The sequence below is a fragment of the Pleurodeles waltl genome, chromosome 11 (genome assembly GCF_031143425.1).
Source record: "Pleurodeles waltl isolate 20211129_DDA chromosome 11, aPleWal1.hap1.20221129, whole genome shotgun sequence".
NCBI classification, from domain to species: domain Eukaryota; kingdom Metazoa; phylum Chordata; class Amphibia; order Caudata; family Salamandridae; genus Pleurodeles; species Pleurodeles waltl.
In genome coordinates, this window is record NC_090450.1 from 256902287 (window position 1) to 256914558 (window position 12272).

Consider the following 12272-nt stretch of genomic DNA (forward strand, 5'->3'; position numbering starts at 1 on the left):
TAATGAGTGTGTGGGTAAAACGTCTAGAAGATTGCTGTTTCCCACACCTATTTCCCACAGGAGTGGGTGACTGGTATGATGATCCGCCTGTACAAATACCACCAGCTGAGTACAGGTCAACTAGACTATATTCAGAGGTCCCTAGATTTCACCAGTGTATTCCATTTATATTCCATCTATTATATGAGAGTGACTTGCCTGGACTATGTTATGCTGTAAATCTTATTCTCAGGACAGGAGTTAATCTTCAAAATCTCTCTGCAAAGGAATTTGTTGACAAAGTTCAAGGTAATCAGAAAAAGTTGTAATGCAATTTGATTCATTTAATGGCATGTCAATGTGGTACTAATGAGTATTGGTATTGTCGTCATAGAGAACTTAAATGTATGTTTCAAAATGTAGGTGCACCTACTTGGTTTGTGACACATAGGCCCATACTTCTACTTTTTTAGCACCACATTTGTGTCATTTTGTGACACAAAAGCAGTCCAAACTTACAAAATACAATTGTATTCAAAATCAAAATGATGCAAATGCGGTGCTAAAAAAGTATAAATATGGGCCTTAGTTGCTTAGAGTATGCAGGGGATGGTTTACTTGACATAAGTAACTTATACTTTAAGATAAAGGACTTTGACTTGAAGGCAGCAGAAAAACTTTGGTGTTTGTATCATGCTAATGTTTAAAGGTACTTCAGTGACAGGTTTAAAGCTATGCTGTCTTTCATCTGCAAGAAAAGTGTTAATCCTCTTGGTGACGTTACTGATTTTGTTTGGTGTAAAGAGAACCAAGCAAGAGGAGCTCCTCATATTTACATGCTGTTGTGGATAAAAGATGTACTGAAATTTAGAACTGACGGTGATGACTGTACTGTTTTACGTAGAACAATATGTTACATGTGCCATCCCAAAGACAATGAAGATAACAATCTCAAACATCAAGGTCTATGGCTTCAAACTCATAGATGTGGCAAATATAGTAATTGAAAATACAGACATGAAAGAAAATGTTATGCAAAATGTTGTTTTGGATTTTCAAGACCAATAATTTCCAAGGGAAAAGTGAATAGCTTTTTATCTGCCAAAATGTTGGCTCTAACCCTGAACAGCACATCAACAGCGTAAAAAAATGTGATGCTATTGCCCCCTACCCTGCACCATGGTGTGCCATATCTTAGATATGGTGCAGGTAAAGGGAGGCTAAGGGCGCAAGGAAAGTGGCCACTTTCCTTAAATCTGCCCCACAGATATTAGGAGATGTCCCCATACCTCTAGAAAACTGGCTATTAAACATACCAGCCCTGAGTCACCAAAGTCCTTTGAGGACTCTGTGGTGCACTCTCTTCTTTGGTCAGTGAAGAATATGGAGGTGGATCCAAGTGGGCTTATCTGGGTTACACATTTATAAATATTTTCCAGACAGGGAATATTATGTTTTTTTTTAAATTATCTCTATTTTGAAAAAGGGAGCAGTGCACAGTGGTACCCAACATGCAGCTGTATCAATATAAAAATATGGGGAGTAGGTTACAGTGCCATCATTGCAGCATGTAAGTAGTGTAGCATTCAGAGAGGTTTGGACGCAAGCACAAAAGACACTCAAATCATGGCATTTCCCTCCATTTTTTGTGGTCTTAAGTAGTATCTGGGATGGATGGAAGTCCGGCACCTCCTTGCGATGGCCCTAGTCGGTACTATCAAAGCCAGCTTCCCCATACTTTAAAGAATTTGCGGCCCTGCTGTTGTAGGTGAGTTTCTCTGTAGCCATGTACATGCCCATCCCTCTCCACCATTCCTGTACAGTGGGGATCTTTTGCATCCCCAGAGCATGGCCGCATCTCTTTTTGCCACTACCAGGCCCGACCACTTAACAATATCTTGGCTCATGGGGCAACAACATTGTTAGGAATCCCTAGGACATATTTTGGTGCAGGAGAGATGATGACATTCAAAATTGCACTGAGTTCATGAGCAGTAGAGATACAGCATGCTTGAATGAGAGGGCAGCCCTGTAATGCATGATCCTACTGTCAATACCCAGGAACCACTGGGAACATTTTCTTTCTCTAGTTAATTTCCTCTTCTGCAAATCAAAGGGCCCGTTTTAGATCTTGCCAGTATTACCGCCAAGCCGTGTTAGTGGCAGGCCTGAAAAGACTGTCACATCAGCGGTCTCCTGCCTGCCGTATTTAGATGTGTTGCGTGCGTCTAATTCTAGGACCGCCACGGCAGCGACTACTCCGTTGTGCGAGCGGCATCCCGCAGCAGATGCAGACAATTCCAATACCGACGATTAGCACTCCATCCCCATCTTGACAGCGGCATCCCGCCGAGCCATCTAGTTCATGCACTTGTGCTGGCGGTGTGTCTTCGACATCCCCATGATGGCAAGAGTCCATTGTGGGACCAGTTTAGTACTGTACAGTGGCTGTGGCCATTGGTTAGACAATTGTGAACACCTGCAAAACACACCACAAAACACACTCCATTTCAGACCATTATCCTTTTCCATCACACTGAGGCATACAAGATAGGCACCAGAATTCACAACTCAGGAGGCATGCTTTTTTCAGTTTTCCACTCCCTCTGTGTTTTGGTTAGATTGACCTAATTTAGTACCCTTCATTTTTTGAGCACTAGATGTGTTTAGCAAAAATTCATAATGGCTTGGGGGAGACATCCCCCTTTCACAGAGGGAGAATTGCCTGTCATGGTGGATGAAATCATTAGAGTAGAGCCACTATTGTATGGAGCACAAGTCCAAAATACCACCATTTCCCAGAAAATGCAAATATGGGCCAGGATAGTGGACAGAGTGAATGCTGTAGCTAACAATCTGTGCACACAGGAGGAGATTAGGAAGAGGTGGAATGACCTGCAGGGGAATGTTTGTTCCCTTGCCTCCAAGTGTCACCTGGAATCCCAGAAGAATGGTGCTGTTTCTCTGCTCCTCCTAGTACAACTATCTCCCTGGGAGAAGAAGGTCTTCAAATCCTCCATCCTGAAGGCTTGACTGGAATACCTGGTTGAGTGCAGACTGGTAAGTTAGACCTATATATGTCTCTCTAATAACTAATGGAGTTCTGCCCTTAGGTCAGATGTGTAGTGTGCTGCAAACACCTTAGCAACACAGATATTGCTAATTTTGACAACACAAAATATGTTGTGTCATGCAAATTACTAGCAGCATGGCTATAGCTCTCCTTCAAACATTATGCAATTTTTATAGTCAGATTGTGTGTAGTTCCCCATGGATCATCCCTTGCATTGACTCTGCCTATTACTTTCTATCAATGCATGTTGTTGTTCTTCCAAAAACAGGTCCAAAACTACATTCTTTTTCACAGGAAAGTATAGTGTTTCTAAGTGGCATATTCTCCTACTTACATCATATCCATATGTTTATACAACATGTTTGCAAACATGTTAATCACCAAAATAGCCATTGAAAGTGATTTGTGTACCTTACTTTTCAAACATGGATTGTCTATGATGTCAATGGATGACTACAACTACCATAATGCTCTGTTTTTGGATCTGAAAAACAATAGTGGAATGTTATGTGTCACTGTCCTTCATTTACATATTTACACACATTTAAATAAAAGCTAGTGTAATTCTCAGTCACCATGTCATGCTATGGGTTAAAATGCCACTTCTTGTGTATCTCAGCCATGTTGACACTTAACATAGCTACACTGAATTGATGAAATGTTTACGTTATTCATACATACAAATGTTGGCAATAAGTCTTTGTAGAAATGGGATCTGGGTTACAAAAACCAGGCCTATCCCAAATGGTCTGTGCCATTTAGGGTTATACGCTCCACAACCATTAAACCATGGAAGAAAGGAAATATGCGATAGTATTAAATGAAATAGGCAAACTATCACTAATGCATGACTTCATTTGCAACCATAAATCCTCCCCTCACAATAGGAATCCTTGATCAATAACTCCGATAGTCTACATCATGGCAGTAACAGCATTTGAGGGCACATGACCAGTACAGGACACTGTGGCAGTATCTGACGCAATGACACATTCACCATTCAGTGATGTGCTAACAAAAAGTTCAATCACCTATGAAGAAACACATTAACAGCTACCTCCACTATCCACAAATTAAATATTTAGCCAATGTGAAGGAAAAACAGTATGCAAGAGCTTTACATACATATGTGGTTTGAGCAACTCAAGTGGCACATATTGTCTTGATGGCAGCAACACACAGAAAATAGGTCTGATACATTCTTCTGAACTTCCATACTATCAGAGTGCAAGTTGTCTCTGTAAAAGATGTGTCCATCTCAAGTGGGTGTCTGTCCCAGGATCAACACATTTACTTTGTGATTCCAAACAACAACACATCACAGCAAATGTCACAACTTTGAAATGCCCAAATGAAGATGACATGGTGAAGGACCCTGAAACAAAATAACAAGGGAAAATTATTTTTACCACATATTAACTTGAACTCAGTTGCCAAGTCTTGAGGACACACATACTTAGTATAAGCACATTTCATCTATGTCAATGAAAATATTACTCAAGTCAGGGAAACTCTGATATACTACATCTTTGCTTTGGATTTTTCTTCTGTGACCGTTCCTAACAAATTACCTTAGCAGACATATATATTCCCTGAGTCACAAGTTGTACTGACATTGGAGGTTAAAACTTATAAAGGTAAACTTACACTCAGGTGAAGAAATGGTCAATCACATTTTGATGTAAGTCAACTCTTTCTTCACCGCTGTCATCTTCTTTGGGCATTTCAACATCCTCACCGGGGGGCTCAGCACAGTCTCTTTCCTCTGCACTTATAGGGATGTTGCTCCTGAGAGCATAGGATGTTGGTAACCATGATTTGAAACACCTTGTTGGGTGAGTAGAGGAATGTTCCAACTGTCTGTTCCAGGCACCTAAACGTAGCCCGAAAGCCTGCTCCACAGGCCTCTTGCTCTTCCATGGGCCTTACTGAAGCAGACTTCCCCTGGCATTGTTAGATTTCCACTCAGTGCTAATAACCTTGGTCGGTAAGAATACACTGAGTCCCCTACACGGAAGCAGCACATAAAAATATTACTCACATATCAAGCCACTGTCTCTTCCTAAACTAGTATTCAGGCAGAAGATCAACAAGTAATATTGTACTTGCCAGCCAGGCCCTCTCAGGCCCAAGTTGTGACATCTGCCTGATTATATTGCTGTTCCGTAGTATGAATGAATCATGTGTTGACCCAGGGAAAATGGTACACACAGTTGAGATGTATAAGTCTGGTAAATAGACAACTCGCACATTGATGGAATGGAAGTTCTTCCAATTGTGGAAGACCTGTTCTCTGTTGTGCGGTGGCTCCAAGGCAATAGGTGTAACATCTGTTGCTCCAACCACATTGTTGTATTCCACCCAAATAATAAAAGTCTCTCTTCACGGTGACCAAATCCTGTGGACGTGGAAATTGGATGTAGCTGTTCATGTTTTTCATCAAGGAAGTAAAGAGGTTTTGTAGCACACCACTGAAAGTTGGCTAGGACGTGCCCCCAGATACTGTCACAGTGTATGGAAAGGTGCCAGTGGGTTCAAAATGCAGAGCTGCCATGAGTTTTACTATTAGTGTTATGGCTGTTGGATTCAAATTGTGAGCCAGGAGACCCATCTACTACCACAGATCCAGGATAGTTTGCCTATTTAGATGATATTGTTTGATGATGTCCCTTTCTTCCATTGTGGCAAGGTCTGGAAAGAGCCGGAACACCTGAGGCTGTCGCTTCCTGCCAATGGCTGGGTTCAGACATCTGTATGTATGGCAAAGAAAAGATCAGATGGACTGGTCACCCAATACTTTTAATGTCAAAATACATCTGACTTCATGGAGTCAGTAGAATTGTCATTTGGTAATCCAAGCACACACACTAACATCAAATAATTGGACTTAAAAAAAAAATCTTAAATCTTATTTTTGTCATTATGTGCAAATAATATTTTTGAACTATATTATTTGCACTTTTTTTTTATCAACTGAGGTAGTACTTCCCCTGTGGCACTATCATGGTAAAACACAGTCAAGGTTCTCATTTTATTGTGTCATATTTTGCCAAGAAATGTGTTGTTTGTGCCTGACATTTAGAAATGCACCAGCCTCCATTTAGAGAGCTGGTGATGCACTAACAATTTGGGGTGAGCCATGAACTCCGCTTCGCTCGAGCAGTTTGCTGAGTTTTTTCCACTCCGCGCTCCGCTTAGGGTGCGGAGTTCCGAAAAACTCTGCGTAGCGGAGTTTTTCCTCACTCGCACTTGCCAAGATTGAGTTGACAAGCGTGAGCAAGGAAAATCTTAGTCAAGGCCACCTCCTACAAGATTTCTCAATGCGGTAGGTTGCAGATGGTTGCGACCGCTCGCGTTGAGAAACCTTCCGTTCGCGTTGAGAAAGCTGCCACTTGTTTTAAGGTCTGGATCGCCACCCCCGTCAGTGCCTTGAGACCCTAACGGGTGAGTAGCGCGCCTTACAAATGACTGCTTGATTGATTGATTGGGTAGAAAATCTATTTGAGCAGCAGAAAAGAAGCAGGGAGCCATTTGTACAGATTTTTCAGTGCGGGACAAACACTCAATGCTAAAAATAAGCAGACAACATGATCTAATGCACAACTCCACTTGTGGAACTTTGTGTAGCGCGGCAGAGTTTTTTGGCACTTCACAGAGCTCTGCGTAAAGGAACTCCAATAACTCCTCCCAGGCCTACTAACAATTGAAAAATGTGCAGCTTCACACCCTAAAATGGCAGCTGTCTGACCTTGCCGTCAGGATATTGGTGTAGGAAGCTGGCCTGGGTTGTAATGGGTCCCTGAGGTACTTACACCTTATACCAAGTCCAGGTATCCCCTACTAGTGTACTGTAGGCAGCGCTAGAAGCCAGGTTCTCTAGAGGTAGCTGTGGGTGAGGAGCCAAGGCTTATTCTGCAGACATGCAAGCCACATGCATTGCCGCTGTAGTAACACAGCACCTACACACATGAAAGAAAACACTCAGGGTTACAAAAATATAGGTACTTTATTTTAATGACACTATTACCAAAAAGTACTAGAGAGGCAACCCTCCATTAGGAAGTAAGTAAAACACTGCAGCAAAACAAAAGCGGTGCAAAGTTACAAAATACAATTACATTTTATAAGTTTGCACCACTTTTGCGTAAAAAAATGAAGCAAATGCGACACAAAAAAAGTATAAATAAGGGCCTAGATGTGTACACTAGTACACGAATAGGCATAAAAAGTGTTAGAAAACAGTGCAAATGGCAATTGGCAATAGTGACCATAGGGGGGCCCTAACCATATACTAAAAAATGGAATGCAGAGGTAAGACTCCCACCTAGGTAAGTGGAATATGTAGAGGGGAGCTGGGGGTACTAGGAAACCCCAAAGATAAGTACCACTGTGCCCCCCAGCCACAAGTAAGAAAGGAGGAAGTTACTGGATTTTCCCCAAACCACCCAAAAGGAAGAAAAATAAGAAAATGCAACACCCAGACAAGACTGCAAGAAACCAGCAGTGGATTCCTGAAGAAGAAGACCTGTTGAAGAAGGGGACCAAGTCCAGAAGTCACAGACGAGTCCAGTGGGGGCAGGAGCCACTACCCACTAAACTGTGGTTGCAGGATTTGGTCGACAGTAGGATGAAGACGGTCATCAATGCAGCCCTAGAGCAGGTGAAGAGTTCCTGGAGGATGCAGTCGACATCCCATGCTGGATGGATGATTGCAGTCAGTGAGTGGCATGGAAAAGCCACCAACAAGCCTTGGCAAAGGCAGAAGTCACAGTGAAGCAAAACTGAAGCTGCTGGTGACCAGCATGGTCCAGGAGAACCTAACCCATGGGGGAGTCCTAGGTGGACCCTTAGCCAGGCAGAGAGTCCACAGAAGAAGGGGCAGCCCCTGCTGGAGACCCACTGGAAGAGGAACCAGGAGTCACAAAGGTGCCCACACAGCACAACTGGAGAAGGGTCCCATGCCTCAAGAGAAGCATGCAGAGGGCGGTGCATCACATGAAGGAGTGCTGGGGGTTGCGGCTACAAGGAGCCTGAAGATCCCTTGGAGGAGATGCCAACAAGCCTTGGTACCTGCAAGAGACGCGGTGCACATGGGTACTGTCCTGTATGGGACAGCAAGGACTTACCTCCACCAAGGTTGGACAGCTGGTAGAGGGGACCAAGAAGACTACTCCGGACCACCATGCAGCTCAGAATGAGAGGAGATCCATGCAGCCAGTCATCATTGCAGTTAGTGCCTGCGGATGCAGGGGAATGACTCCTTCACTCCAAGGGAGATTACTTCTTCCTTCTCATGCAGACTGAAGACTACCTACCATCAAAGGATGCACAGCCAGGGAAATGTTACAGAATCTGGAAGGAGGCATGGAAACAATGTTGCAAGCAGTGTCTTTCTCGTGGATGCAGATTGTCAGTTCCTGGATGGTCCCATCACGGGTCCAGTGGCTAGAAGTCAAAGTAGAGGTTGCAGAGGAGTTCTGCTGGAATCATGCAAGCCAAATCTGAGGACCCACCCAAGAGAGAGACCCTAAATAGCCCTGAAAGGAGGATTGGTCACCTAGCCAAGTGACCACTTATCAGGAGGGAGCTCTGACGTTACCTTCCTGACCTGGCCACTAAGATGGTCCCAGGTCCCTGCCCATTTTGGATTCAAGATAACAGAATCCAGGGACACTCTGGAGGAGCCTGGGCACCACCTCTGGGGTGGTGATGGACAGGGGAGTGGTCACTCCCCTTTCCATTGTCCAGTTTCACACAAGAGCAGGGACTGCGGGTCCCTGAACTGGTGTAGACTGGTTTATGCAAATGTGCCCTGTAAAGCATACCAGTGGCTTGGGGAGGCTAACCCTCCCAAGCCATGTTACACCTATTTCCAAAAGGAGAGGGTGTTACTCCCCTCTCCCAAAGGAAATCCTTATTAAAACAGCAGTAGGGCAGAAACCTATCTGACGAATGGCAGCAACTTGGGCTGCCCAGAAAACGCCAGAAGGCTGGTAGGAGCAATACTGGGGGTCCGTAAAGGACACCCAGAGAGCATGGAATCATACTTCCAATACTGGCAAAAGTATTGGGGTATGATTCCAACATGTTTGATACCAAACATGCCTAGGTTTGGAGTTACCATTATGTAGCTGGACATAGATAGTGACCTATGTCCAGTACATGTATAAAATGGTATCACCGCACTCACAAATCCAGGAAAATTGAACTTCTGTTCATGGGGCACCTCTGCTAGTGCAGGGGGACCAACCTGCACCCTGCCCTCTGGGCTAGAAGGGCATGCCATAGGGGTGACTTACAGTGACCTGGTGCAGTGACCTGTAGTGAAAAGGGGGCATGCACCCTTTCACACAGGCTGTAATGGCAGTCCTTCAGATACACTTTGCATGGGCCCCCAATGCCCTGGGTACCTAGGTACCATATACAACATGGGGGCACCAGTATGCCAAATGTGGGGTGTATGTGGTTCAAGTAACCAAGTTTAAAGGGAGAGAGCAAAATCACTGGGGTCCTGGTTAGCAGGATCCTAGTGAACACAGTCAAACACACTGACAACAGGCAAAAAGTGGGGGTAACCATGCTAAAAAGAGGCTACTTTCCTACAATTGGCTACCTGAAGGCCATCAGTGGAAGTTGACTGTGTAGTGGGTGGTAGCCTTCACGACGGGCCCTGCAATAGGTTTATGTGTGTGACGGATACTCACAACAGTCAATGGCTGTGACCTTCTCTGTCGTGCATTGCCTCTGCCGTGTACTTGTATGCCGCATTGTGAAAAAACACTCACTTGCCTCCTAACACTGCAGCCATCAAGACCTCCTAGTCTTTTGCTGCTGTATGCTGGACAAAGCACATGACAGGGCCCTCTACAGCCAGCTCTATGGGACCCCAGAGGAACAGGTTCCTTTCTGATTGGGGAATGTCTGACTGAGTAACCTCTTCCTTACTGATTCACAAGCTATTTGGTTCCTTTTTGGTAATGTGGGTAGTGTTATGTTTGGAGTTGACAGAATGATGTAGGTGGGACAGATTTTTTTTGACCCATGACTAAAATGTCTGTGCATGGCAATGTTAAGTAACCTGAGAATGTAAGCTGTAATTTGTGTCTATGTAAGACACACATCCTATTTCATCACAAAAACAGCAGGTCACTGACTACCAGTGGCCAGTAGACCATGCACCAGTAGTATGACTGACAACATGCATTCAATGTTAGAATGGTGTTGATGTTGATTTACAAATGTAGAGGGTCGGGAGTTTTCTGATGCTGTAGGGTCACCTGTCACATGGGATTCCAGCAGATAATGAGTATTAGGTTGCTCTGTATGGCTGAGACCTGTCATAGAGCCACACATAGGCAAAGTAATTTTAGGTCCATCAATTTCAGATGACACTGGCTCACAATCATCCATCCCAGTATGTCCCATTCAAAAGCACACTTGTTCATACAACCAACAAAACCCTGCTCTTACTGACACATGGCAGCCCTTCTATCTTGCCCTCAGTCACTGTATGCGATGCAGACCATGGGTTTTGACTCTTGGGAGTTTAGACAGGAAGCCAATGTATCTGTTTGTATGATTATGTCAAAGGATTGTACAGGTGGTTAGGCCTTTAGTAGCTCACAATGATTGTGAGTAATCAGGGGTGACTCTCACAACAGGATAGGCTGCATAGTTCTGGCCATGATGACGTTGTAGGTCTGATTAGGTAACATAAGAAGCTAGCAAGTATTGATGGTACACATGAAATCACCACAAATCAGTATTTCCGCTCTACTTGTAACAATTTGCTGGTTGAAAAATAAGTCTACTAACTGTCTGTTGAGTGTATGTGTGAATATCTAAAAGGTAATGTCACAGCAGTACTGCCAAACAGTAACGCTGAATTTTCTTTTCTTGCTCTTTTGTGCCATCTATACAGGTCATTGTCCATCAGAAGTGGGAAATCTGGATGCCACCACAAATAAGTTGTTGACCCAGGGGTCCACAAGCAGCAGGCCTGCACTGTCGGAAGAAGTGTCAGTACCAGTGTTTGGCAACTAGAAGGTCAGCAAGAGCCAGGTGTGGCGGTCCTCCCAACGATCCATGTGGGTGAGCCACACCCTGACTTCCCTCACGGCCCGCATCCTTGCGGTGGCTTGCCCAGAGATTGATGGGCAGTTGAGGGCTCAACAGCAGCAACTAGGGGGTAAGTCATTGTCTGTAGATATTGTTATGTTTTGATCTCGTTGCTTTCCAGCTACATTGTATGCCCTCAACATTGAGGTTGGCACACATCCAAAATCCATGAGGATTTCCAAAGATGTATGTTGATCAGACAGTGCCTGTGTGTGGTGTATTGCTTTGTGCTGAAGGATGCCACTAGGTTCCTCCTCACAAGGCACGTTCTTTTATGGGCAACAACGTGGCTGCATGCAAACAAAGAGATCACCAACATTTTCACAATTACATAAGGGACAGTTTCACAAAACATGCCTCATGTCATGATTGAGCCAGGTGAGATGGTTGTCACAAATGTGTGTTGTGAATGTAGGGTCCATTACTGGTAACTGTGGCAAACTGCACAATTATGATGCAGCTGATATATGAGATTTGACATTGGTAAGTTGGTGCTATGACAATATCAGAATGTGCATCTGCACTGAAAGTATTGGTATTCTGTGTACAGTGGCATCATTCCTTATCTGACACATGTTTGAAAGCAGTTTATCCAGCAAACTTCTTGTAAGTTAATGTGGACAGTAGCAGTTGGACCTGAGTCCTTAGTTCTTCACAAATGTGCACGCAAACCAGTCTATGATTGTCAACGTGAATGTGGCTGCCAAACTATATTATTTGCAACAGACAGGAATGTGTCCACATTGGTGAGAGAGTTGTATGTCCCACAGATGCCATTTTTGTGTCCTTAGTCCTGCTCAGATAAGAACATGATGATGGAGAGTAATGTGATACTGAAAGAGCCATTTGCATATGGAAGGTAACATCACATAGATGTTGTTGTGTCCCATCTTGAGCAGTAAATTTTCATCCAAAAATCTTACCCTTTGGGAGAAGTGAATCAATTTTAGCTCTGTATTTCAGTGGGTCAGAGATGTAGCCAGGCCTATGTGTTTACTCATGCTGTTGAAACCCCTTGTTACGGAGTGAACTACAAGTTTATAAGTTGCAAAGGCATACATGATATGGGAGCTGAGATGGGGGACTACGAACGTGTTGCAAA